The sequence below is a fragment of the Hypanus sabinus genome, chromosome 30 (assembly GCF_030144855.1).
Source record: "Hypanus sabinus isolate sHypSab1 chromosome 30, sHypSab1.hap1, whole genome shotgun sequence".
NCBI lineage: Eukaryota > Metazoa > Chordata > Chondrichthyes > Myliobatiformes > Dasyatidae > Hypanus > Hypanus sabinus.
The window spans coordinates 8,115,913-8,128,911 of NC_082735.1; positions in this window are offsets into that span (position 1 = coordinate 8,115,913).

Here is a 12,999-nt window from a genome sequence, read left to right on the forward strand (position 1 = left end):
CACCACAAAGTTTCCTGGTGAAAACCCCTGATCCATTCACCACCTCCTCTACATCCTAGCACGAGCACTGCGAGCTTGCAGTTTAGACTGTCAGAACGGAATTACTTTGCAGGACATTGAAACACAGTTGTTTAAAGAAGTGGTTTTGAACTGAGGGCTGTGCTGTGCCAGCAGAAACAGTATTGCTTATGTAATGAGCTTGTTTACTACCTGGTGTTGAGTGGGTTTTTGATTATTGTGTCAAATGGAGAGAGCAAGCAGAAATCTCTGTCGCTGACTAGTAGCAAACACAAGCAATGCTAAAGAGCATACTTTTCACTCAGTAGAGTAACAGTGGCTGCCCTTTAATACCACATGCTGCCTCAGGGACTCGGGTACACCGAGGTCCCTCTGTTCCTCAGTACTGCCTAGAGCTCTCCTGTCCATTTTGTATGTCCCACTCCAATATGACATCCCAACATGCACTGCTTCACAGATTCAGATCCAGATTTAGCAATTTTTTTATCTCTTTCACATCAAAGCAGATATCATTTGCATTAACAATCAGCACGCCCAAGGATGGGCTGGGGGGACCCCACAAGAGTTATCACACATGACAGTACCAACATACAGGCCCAGAATTCTCACCACCAGCCCCATCACAACGCACAGCACAGAACAACATCGTCAGCAGCAGCAACAACAGAACAAATCAAGACAACAACAGCAAAGTGAGTTCCTTTCTCACTCTCCAAACCCCTCACACACACAGGCCTCCCGTCCCAGGACCAGCCTCTTCTCAGCCTTCTGTCCTTGGCCCAAGACTCTCAAACTCACAGATATTGGGCACCAGCCTCCTTATATCCCAGTGGCATTCCATCTGCCATTCTTTTGCCCAGCTGAAAAGTATCTTTCTGAATCCACACAATATCCTTCTCACCATTAGCAACTCCTTCAACTTTTGTGTTGCAAGCCAACTTAGTAATCATACCTCCTAAATTATCTTCTAAATTGTTAACATACAGTGTCACACAGAATGCTGGAGGAACTCAGCAGGCCAGGCAGCACCCGTGGAAAAGAGTAAACAGGCAATGTTTCAGGCCAAGACCCTTCATCAGCACTGGTTTATTCTTTTCCATAGATGCTGCCTGGCCTGTTGAGTCCCTTCAGTATTTTGTGTGTGTTTCTTTGGATTTCCACCCACTTCAGATTGTCTCTTGTTTGTGGTATAATGATCCCTGTGGTACAAAATTAGTCCTATACTTCCTATCTCAGATCCAGCAACTCAGGTTCAATCCTATCCGTGGGCAGTTTATACATTTTCCCTGTAACTGTGTGGGTGTTCCTCTGGAGCTCCTGATTCTTCCCACATCCCAATAATGTGCAGGTTTATTGGGTAGAGGAATCTGTGGGGAGTTAAGGACAAGCTTTGTGCAAACAGACGTTTGATGGTCAGGACAGGACAAATAAGCCCAAGTGCCTACTTCTTTATTTAGATATATTTCACATTTCTTGTTATAACTTATTGCATATTTTATCTACTGCACTGTACTGCTACCACAAAACAAACATTTCACGACAGCAAACTTGATTCTCATTCAGATTCTGATTGGGATCCATTTTACCAGGTTTGATTGGTGTGGCCATGGACTTGTTTTGGGGCGACTTTGAGGTTCATGTTGCATGTGTTCCAGGATTCTGGTTACTTTGCAGATCTGCTGGTTTTGAGTGGTTTGATCGATGCGGACTGGGGCATTTCAGCCAAGAATAGTCCTGTGGCCTGCATTGGCTAGCGGAGCAGTGGTAAACTGAACAAAGCTGAACGCTACTGGCTTGATGTCTGTGTCTTCTTCACTCACTTTTGCCATTTGCACAATTTTCTTTTGTTTGTGTGTTGGGTGGTCGATGTTTTCTTGAACGGATTCCCTAATGTTTCTCTGTTTCGTGGCTGCCTGTTGGAGGACAAGCCTCAGCATTGTATTCTGTACTCATACTTTGATAATAAATGTACTTTGAACTTTGAACTTTGATTTCCTGCCATATTTCTACGACATTAGTTCCCTCTGTCCATCTGATAATCTCTTCCCATGGCAAAGCTCAAAGTTTGAGAGTCAGGTACCAGGCATGTGAACACATGTTTGCTCATGTCAACATGGGCCTGTTTGAGGCCTCGCAGCTGGAAATATAGATGGAGGAGAAGTTGACACACTTATCCTGTCAATGGATTTGGAGGATTTTGTGTAGCGGGACAATCATCCTTAAATGAGAATGACCTGTGAAGAAATAACACAGCTTCTGATAGTTGTAAATTTTATGATAGTTTCTGGCAAAGCAGCTCCCAAGTTGTTATCATCTACTGGTGTTCCATTTGGCAATAGTGCTTTGTAATATGACATCTTCAGCAGGATGAGAGCATGGGCCTTTGATCATTTCAAAGTCTTCCACGAAAACTGCTGATCTTAAATCCCTGCTTTTATCCTTGTCATTACTTTGAAGTGGAGATTGGTGGATAAACATTATGATATTCTACTTTTATGTAAAGTACAAATGACAATATCACTTATAAACATGTATTACACCTGTGTGACATGAAACAGAGCTCACCCAATAGCCACTGAAAGCAGAGGACAGCCAAATCAAAAGAACAAGAGTGGTTCCAGGGAGGAGGTACATTATCTTGTGTGCCAGATGTAGAAGGGTGTGAGGGAAGAGACGTGGGTGCAGTTACTATTACAAGGGAGAAGGTGCTCAAAAAGCTGAAAGACCTAGGGGTACATAAGCCACCCGGACCAGAGGAACTGCACCCTAAGGTTCTGAAAGAGGTAGCGGTAGAGATTCTGGAGGCATTAGAAATGATCGTTCAAAAATCATTGGACTCTGGCATGGTGCCAGAGGACTTGAAAACTGCAAACGTCACTCCACTCTTTAAGAAAGTAGAAAAGCAGCAGGAAGGAAATTATAGACCAGTTATCCTGACCTCAGTGGTTGGGAAGATGTTGGAGTCAATTGTTAAGGATGAGGTTATGGTGTACTTGGTGACATGGGACAAGAAAGGACAAAGTCAGCATGATTTCCTTAAGGGAAAATCCTGCCTGATGAACCTGTTGGAATTCTTTGAGGAGGTTACATGTAGGATAAATAAACAAGTTGTTGTAGATGTTGTATATTTGGACTTTGAGAAGGCCTTTCATAATGTGCCACTCATGAGGCTGCTAAACAAGTTAAGGCAGCAAGTGGGAATAAAAAGGGTCCTTTTCTGGTTGACTGTCAGTGACTAGTGGCTTTCCACAGGGGTCGGTGTTGGGATCAGTTCTTTTTATGTTATATATCAATGATTTAGATGATGGAATAGATGGCTTTGTTGCCAAGTTTGCAGGTGATATGAAGATTGGTGGAGGGGCAGGCAGTGTTGAGGAAACAGCTAGGCTGCAGAAGGACTTAAGACAGATTAGGAGAATGGCAAATTAGGAGAATGGCAAATTAGGAGAGTGGCAAATGAAATACAATGTTGGAAAATGTATGGTCATACACTTTGGTAGTAGAAATAAATGTACAGACTTTTCGAAATGGGGAGAAAATCCAAAAACCTGCGATGCAAAGGGACTTGGAAGTTCTTGTGGTTGATGGTTGAGTGGTAATAACTGCTCTGACCGTGATGGTGTGAGTCCTGAGGCTCTTGTACCCCCTTCCTCACAGCAGCAAGAAGCTGGGAAACCAGGGTTGTTCCTGGTATAGAGGACGGAGACAATGTAAATCGGTAAATTGGTTTATTATTGTTACACAAACTGAGATGCAGTGAAAAACTTGGTTTGCATCTTGTCCACGCACATCATTTCATTACAAAACCGCCTTGAGGTAGTACAGGACAAGACAGTGGAGATTAAAGTAAATGTGTGTGTGTGTGTGTGTGTGTGTGTGTGTGTGTGTGTGTGTGTGTGTGTGTGTGTGTGTGTGTGTGTGTGTGTGTGTGTGTGTGTGTGTGTGTGTGTGTGTGTGTGTGTGTGTGTAGGACTGTAGGCATGGAGAGAACATCTCTGGCTGTTGAAAGAATCAGAGAGGGCCTAAAGGAATAAGCCACCAACTCGAGGGTCTGGAGAGAGTTCGGGGCAGCCCACCTGTAGTTACAGAGGGCCAAGGGAAGTAAGTTAATTATTCTGGAGGCGTCCAAAGTAACAGAAGGAGATGGATCACAGCAACTGAATTCTAGAGAATACTGGTCCCACCTTCCACCACCAAACCCCCCCCCCCCCCCACATCCTTGTTATTCTGGGATTTCCCCCTTCCCTTCCAGTTGTGAAGAAGGGCTTTGGCCCAAAGTACCGACTGTTTGCTCGTTTCCACAGATGCTGCCTAACCTGCTGAGTTCCTCCAGCATTTTGTGTGTACCACTCTGGGGATGGTTGGAGAGAGGGTCACAGAGGGCACTGTTCAGGGGGCTGTATGAGGAAACGGCACACAGGAATCGAGGAGTTACTCTATAATGGACATAGACAGCACTATGCAGAGGGGTCTGTACAGAAAAAAAGCAGATATCCTTCTCTTTACAATACAGGGGGGACTGTACTGGGGTATAGAAACATAGAAAGCCTACAGCGCAATACAGGCCCTTCGGCCCACAAAGCTGTGCCGAACATGTACATACTTTGAAAATACCTAGGGGTACCCATAGCCCTCTATTTTTCTAAGCTCCATGTACCTATCCAGAAGGCTCTTAAAAGACCCTATCGTATCCATCTCCTCCATTGTCACTGGCAGTCCATTCCACGCACTCACCACTCCCTGCGTAAAAAACTTACCCCAGACATCTCCTCTGTACGTACTTCTAAGCACCTTAAAACTGTGCCTTCTCGTGCTAGCCATTTCAGCCCTGGGAAAAAACCCCTGACTATCCACACGATCAATGCCTCTCATCATCTTATACACCTCTGTCAGGTCACCTCTCACCCTCCATCACTCGAAGGAGAAAAGGCCGAGTTCACTCACCGTGTTCTCATAAGGCATGCTCCCCAATCCAGGAAACATCCTTGTAAATCTCCTCTGCACTCTCTCTATAGTTTCCACATCCTTCCTGTAGTGAGGTGACCAGAACAGGATTCCAAGTCGGGTCTGAACAGGGTCCTATATAGCTGTAGCATGTTCTCTCAGTTCTTAAACTCAATCCTATGGTTGATGAAGGTTAATGTATGCCTTCTTAACCAGAGTCAACTTGTGCAGCAGCTTTGAGTGTCCTATGGACTCGGAACCCGAGATCCCTCTGATCCTCCACATTGCCAAGGGTCTTACCATTAATACTATATTCTGCCATCATATTTGACCTACCAAAATGAACCACCTCACACTTATCTGGGTTGAACTCCATCTACCACTTCTCAGCCCAGTTTTGCATCCCATCAATGTCCCGCTGTAACCTCTGACAGCCCTCCATACTGTCCACAACACCCCCAACTTTTGTGTCATCAGTAAATTTACTAACCCATCCCTCCACTTCCTCATCCAGGTCATTTATAAAAATCACAAAGAGTAAGAGTCCCAGAACAGATCCCTGAGGCACTCCACTGGTCACTGACCTCCATGCAGAATATGACCCGAGTACAACCACTCTTTGCCGTCTGTGGGCAAGGCAATTCTGGATCCACAAAGCAATGTCCCCTTGGATCCCATGCCTCCTTACTTTCTCAATAAGTCTTGCATGGGGTATACGGGGTCTGGATAGTGAGATACAGAAGGGACTGTACAGAGGAACACAGAGGAGACTGTACAGAGGGGTATGGAAGGGACCATGCAGAAAATACAAGCTTGTGCAAGATTCATAAAGTATATCAACTACACATATAAACCAGTCAGCAGTCACCTGAAGGAGCCCTCACTGACTGCGGATGTTCACAGATGTTGGGGCAATTGCTGTGCAGATGTTTACTGCTGGTGGGGCAATGCTGACTGCAGGTGTTTACAGATGTTGGGGCACTTGCTGAACACAGATGTTCACAGAGGTCAGAGATGCGGTTGCTCCACACTCTCTGTTCTTCTATCGCTTCCCAATCACTTATGGCTTTTACCTTCTGCCACTTCAAGCCTAGTCTCTACCTTTGAAGTATTCTGTGGATTCAATTTGTAATCACTTATGCTAAACTACTCCTTAAAAAAATACTGGCTTCTGACAAGAAACAGATCACATCAAAATAATAACAGTCTGAGATTTAAACTCTGAGGCACACTGTCTGATCCTTTCATCTTTCGGCAAAATTTATATTGCTCTCCATAGAATACTCAGCGTATGATGTCACTGGTTAAACTCGGCCATCTTTTTGGATACTGAGGCCTCTGTTGAGTGGCTCAATTTTAACAGCTGGGTTCATTCAGTGGGTCTGAATAATGATCATTTAACTGTGGAGGATTTCACAACCCAATCCGTGCCTCACCTGTGGTTTCAACTTGTACATTTTTCAGCAGCCGTCACAACAGGGTCTCTTAGCATTGGGCAGCTGGGAACACAGGAACAAAGAACGTCAGGAGAACCAGGGCCTCAGGAGCTGAAGCTGACATTATGGGCAGCTTATCCATCTCTGTTCGTTTCACGTAAATCCCTCAACCAACAAAATTTCGAACGATGCTGCAGACAGTCTGTGGATTAAAACAAAGCACAGAACACTAACAAAACACTTACAGGTCCAACAACATCTGTGGGAAGAGAAAGTAAGTTTTAGTTTCCACTTTGCATTTCTCTTCCCACGGATGCAGTCCAACCTGCAGAGTACTTCCAGCATTTTCTTTTTAAAAATCTATCCAACCTTGTTTTAAATATACTTTTTGAGGGAGCCTCCACTGCTTCATTGGGCAAAGAATTCCACAGATTCACCACCTTCTGGGAAAAGCAGTTCCTCCTCATCCCCATCCTCAATCTACACACCCGAATCTTGAGGCTATGTCCCTGAATTCTATTTCTTTGGCAGAATCTTTTCTGATGGAGGAGGCACTGGGAAGAGGCCTGTGATTTGGCTTCAAACACTGAAAAGCTGAGAAAGTGGGCAGACTTGTTCAGCACAGAGAGAACAGTTCTAGTCCAGGGAGACAAAATGACAAGCAACTAACTTCTTGTGCTATTCTCAATGCTCTACTTTTGCTGGGAGCTTGCAAGACAGCAGAATGAACTCTGTTGACATAGTTTGGATATCACGATGGCTGCGTGGTCTAAGGCGCCAGACTTAAGGAGTGAAACCTCTTTGCAGAACTGCAGAAGATTTTGTCTCCAGGCAGAGGCATGAGCTTGAGTACAATGTCTGACATGTATTTGGGGCAGCACAATAGTGTAGTGGTTAATGTAAGACTATTACAATGCCAGTGACACAGGTTCACTTCCACTGGTGGCAGCAAAGGAGCTTGTACATTCTCCCCGTGACTCTGTGAACTTCCTCCAGTTTCCTCCCACATTCCCTGAATGTCATATGCAGACAGAATCCACACTGCAATTCCATTAAAAAACAGTGCTTGTTGGAACACTGTTCCTGGACAAACCATCCTGACAGATAATTCACCAGAGACATCTCAGGGTGATGTAAGTTCTGCTGCTTCCTACCTCTGCAGTTTCAGACACTTACATGGAATTTGTTGATCTGCATGCAAAAATATTAAGAAGTTGCTATTACAAATAAATAATGCAGAGAAAGGAATAATGAGGCAGTGTTCATGGATTCAGATAACAGAGGGGAGGAGAAGGCCCAGGATGAGAAACAAATTGTGCCTGTTATTGTCTCACATCCCACTGTCGTTTTACTGCGACGGCCGATTGTCAGTTATACCGGTGGTTTTGAGCAGGTTGGAAAATTCGTGGATATTGCTCAGAAATAACCCTCTCACTCAATTATTAGTTGAAGTCAAAACTTCAAGACGCAACATTTTCATTTAGTGGATCAGAATACACATGAAAACAAAGCTTAAGGTGGCAAGTTTCCTTGGGTATTTCAGGAAATCAAGGCCATTGATGTGTTCTGGACAGGATCTAGAACAGTACTGATGTGAGCCAGTCTTCAAAAAGAAGATGTAATAAGTTGGAGAATACCATTTCTAGAACTGTTACTGTTTGGGATTTTGTGACAATTCAGTTCTTTCATGGTGATTATTACAGATGTTTTTTTCTGACCGTTGATCTAAATTTAAATTCTCCATCTGCCATGGTGGGATCTGGACTCCTGAGTCCAGCTTTCTGAAGTCCTGGTCACTATGTCGTCCCCTGGCTCCAGGACCCTGTCCAAGGGGATTGATTCTGGCACTTGCCTCCTTGCTTTTAGCAATTAATAATTTGCAGAAGTATTGAAGGTGGCACAAAATCTGCACACTGAAGGTAATTTAACAATGCTAAATTGACTAGCTAATTAATGGAATGGTTCATGGGTGAGAGATTTCAGCTCTAAATTTAGAATGGAGAAGCTGGAGCTGATGTTTCTGAAGCAAAGGGATCGATGAAGATCCTGACTGGTTTCAGCAGTAGAAGGAGAAGGAATCTGTTCTCACCATGGGCATTTCCTCTGGATGCTCCAGTTTGGATGCAGTAGATACAGGGAATTTAAATACTAAGCTGTGATGCATGCTACCTTTATGTATAATGGCTCGGTACGGCAACTGCTCTGCCCATGACTGCAAGAAACTGCAGGGAGTTGCAGACACAGCTCAGCACGTCGTGGAAACCAGCCACTTCTCCATGGACTCTGTCTACACTTCTCGCTGCCTCAGAAGAGCAGCCAGCAAAACATAGACCCCCCACCCATCACAGACATGCTCTCCCCTCTCCTCTACCATTGGGTAGGAGATGCAAAAGCCCAAAAGCACGTGCCACCAGGCTCAAGGACAGCTTCTATCTCATTGTTACATTGAGTGGTTCCCTTGTGCAAGAAAATGGACTCAACCTCACTATCTACATGGTTATGATCTTCCACCTTTTTGCCCACGTATACTGCACTTCCTTTGTAGCTGTTGCAATATGTTCTGCATTAGACCATAAGATAAGAATCAGCCCATTGAGGCTGTTCCACCATTCGATCATGGTGATTTATCTTTCCACTCAATCCCAGTCTCCTGCATTACTAATTAAGAACCTAACAACCATCTCTTTAAAAGTACCCAAACGTGCTCTCCACAGCCGCCTGTGGCAGTGAATTCAGCAGACTCACCACCCTCTGGCGAAAGAAATTCCTCCTCATTTTGAGACGTTTTCTGAGGCTATACGTTCTGAACCTACACTGTCCCACTAATAGAAACACAAGGAATGAAAGAGTTAACATATGCGGAAAGTTTGATGGGCCTGCATCTGTACCTGCTGGAGTTTAGAAGATAGATAAAGTGGACGTGGAGAGGACGTTTCCTATTTCTGCTCTTTTGTCTTTTGTTCTTATTATTGTCAGTAAGAGTCCATTTCCCAGGGCAGAAAGAGTCTCTTATGTTGTGGAAGCAGGGGAGGAGTTTAAAAGAAATATGTGGAGTAAGATTTTTACACAGAGTGATGAGGACATAGAATGGGTTGCCAGGGTAAATTGCTAAATTGGCAAGTTGGTTTATTATTGTCACATTTACTGAGAAACAATGACAAACTTTGTTCTATCCATACAGATCATTTCATTACTATAAGACCACAAGACATAGGAGCAGAATAAGGCCTTTCGGCCCATCGTGTCTGCTTCACCATTCCATCATGGCAGACTTGTTATCCTTTCAATCTCATTCTGCTACCTTCCCTCCTTACTAATGCCCTTTGATGCACTTACTAATCAAGAACCTATCAAACTCCACTTTAAATATACTCAAAGACTTGGCCTACACAACTGTCGGTGGCAATGAATTCAACAGATTCACCACCCTCTGGCTAAAGAATTTCCTTCTCATCCCCATTCTAAATGGACATGACTCTATTCTGTGCCATCTTGTCCAAGACTCGCCCACTATAGGAAACCTCCTCTCTACATCCACTCTATCTAGGCCTTTCAATATTCAATAGGTTTCAATGAGTTCTCCCCCCGCATTCTTACTAAACTCCAGTGAGTACAGTCCAAAAGCCATCAAATGATCCTATACATTAACCCTTTCATTCCTGTAATCACTCTCCTCTGAACCCTCTCCAATGCAGCACATCTTTTCTTAGATAAGGGGCCCAAAACTGCTTACAATACTCCAAGTGTGGTCTGACCAATGCCTTATAAAGCTTTAGCATCACATCCTTGCTTTCATATTCCAGTCCTCTCAAAGTTAATGCTAACATTGCATTTGCCTTCCTTACCTCCAACCTGCAAATTAACCTTTAGGGAATCCTGCACAAGGGCTCCCAAATTACTTTGTATATCTGAATTTTGAATTTTCTCCCAATTTAGAAAACAGTCTGTACTTTAATTGCTTTTACCAAAGTGCATAACTATACATTTCCCAGCACTATATTCCATCTGCTATTCTTCACCTATTCTCCCCATCTGTCTAAGTCCTTCTGCAGACCCCCTGTTTCCTCTGTGCTACCTGCCCTTCTACCTAACTTTGTATCATCTGCAGATATGGCCACAAAGCCATCAGTTCTGTTATCCAAGTCATTGACATATACAGTAATGTGAAAATAAGCCAGATCTAATACTGACTGTCACGGAACAACACGGGTCACTGACAGCCAACCAGAAAAGGACACCTTTATTCCCACTCATTACCTACTGCCAATCAGCTAATCCTCTATCCACGCCAGTATCTTTCCTGTAATACCATGGGCTTTTAACATTTTAAGCAGCCTCATGTACAGCACCTTGTCAAAGGCATTCTGAAAATGTAAGGAAGCAACGTTCACCTGCTCTCCTTTGTCAATCCACCTGTTGTTTGCTCAAAGAATTCCAACAGATCTGTCAGGCAAGATTTCCCCTGAAGAAAACCATGCTGATTTTGGCCTGTTTTATCATACACCTCCAAGTATCCTGAAATCTCATCCTTACTAATGCACTCCAACATGTTCCCAACGACTGACAGCAGGCTAACTGGCCGATAATTTCTTATTACGGGTCACTGAGGTGTACAATGACGAGCAATAACAGATTAATAGTGGTAAAAGCTGATACGATAGAGGCATTTAAGTAGCTGTGAGACAGACAGATTAATGTGCAGGGAGTGGAGGGATATGAATTATGTATCAGTAGAAGAGATTTAGTCTAATTCAGCAGTATGTTTGGTGCAGACATTATGGGCCGAAGGGCTTTTACCTGAGCTCTGCTGTTTTATGGCCTATGATAAAGTACTTGAGTAAACTGGCAAGCATCACAGTTTAACAGTCTCCAGGTCTTGATTGAAGTCTTTATTCAGCACTGGGCCAATGATGGGGTCACCTTTCACTGCAGTTGGGAACTTGCAGGATGCTGACACAGTAATAATTTGGGAAGAAGTGACATTCCCAGATTGGATGGTGTGGCTTCTGATGGTGGCAGCATCCCTGAGCACCTGTTACCCTTGACCTTCTGGGTCATGGGTCAGGAGTGATGGGAGCAGGCCAGTTGAGTAAGACCAGAGCTAGTCATCGACGGCACATACCGCATCCTCCGTGGGGAGACCTGCAGCCCGTAACAACCTTGGCCAAAGCATTAACTAAAGAACTGAATTCCAGAGGTGAGATACAGCAACATGGACCTCTGGTGTCAATGGAGGTTTAGGAGAAATTGCTGGGGGAGTGACCAACAAGGGAAGGTTGAACCACTTACCTTTGCATTACCATCAATTAGCCTCTATTATCAACATCCTGGGGGTCACCACTAACTCGAAATGTAATGGGACTGGAAGGTGTTGTTTACCTGATAGTGAATAGCTACCTTCCAACTCCCTGAGCCTTTTCATCATCTCCAGGGCAACTGAGGGGTGAGGAGAAACACTTTCCATTTCTTTAGATGAGTGCAGCCACATAAACTCAAAAACGTGTTTGTCTCATTGCCCCTATCCACGGCTGACCTGCCCCTATCCAGGACTGATCTTTCCCTCGTAACCAGATCTCAGAATATAAACCATAGCACAGCACAGTACAGGCCCTTTGGTCCACAATGTTGTGCCAATCTTATGACATACCCTAAGATCAATCTAATCCTTCATTCCTATGTAGCCCTTAATTACGTGCCTACCTAAAAGTTTCTCAAGTGTCCCTAAGGTATCTGCCTCTACCACAACCCCTGCCAATGTGTTCCGCACACCCTCCACTCTCCATGTAAAAAACCTATCTTTGAAATCCCCCCTATAGTTTCCTTCAATCACCTTAAAATCATGCCTCCTCATTTTAGCCACTTCCACCCCAACTGTCCACTTGATCTATGCCTCTTATCACCTTGTACAACTCTATAAAGTCTCCTCTCCTCCTCCTTTACTCCAAAGATTAAAGCCCTAGCTCACTCAACCTATCTATAAGACATCTTCTTTCCAACTCCTTTACCTTCTCCTTTGCTTCTTCAACCACTTCCATCCTCTCCCCATTCCCTCCCCCATCCCCGTTCTGTCCCCAGTGATCCTCTCCCCGGCTTCATGTCCCATATGCAGTGTTAAGCAAGGGCAAGATCTTTGTATGCATCTGTGTGCGTGACGGCAGTCCAGGGTTCATCTCCAACTCTCATAGTGTTGCCCCTGAGTTCTGAGGCCCCTACACTGTGCATCCTCCCCACGTGGAAACGCTGGGGAGGTCACCCTGCAAAAGTGCTGGCTAAATTCAGCTCAATTGTTGGTGACCAGTGCCCATTAAGTGACGTGCCACTGCCCATTGCCTCACTGTCCGTGCAGCCAATGAGAATTTTCACTGTAGAGGGATACACAAACACAAACACAAGAAGGATGTTTTAACTTGGCTGAGGAGAAATCATTAAGTGCAGCACACATACATACTGCAGCATCACCAAATCCATTAAGCCATCAGTGACCCTCGGGAGAATTGGCTGACGTCAGTATGTTCACACTCCCTTCGCCTAACGTCACAGGGGAGCCAATATAAGAACCTCAGACCAAGACTTCCACAAAATCAGCCAGTAACCAGGTCAC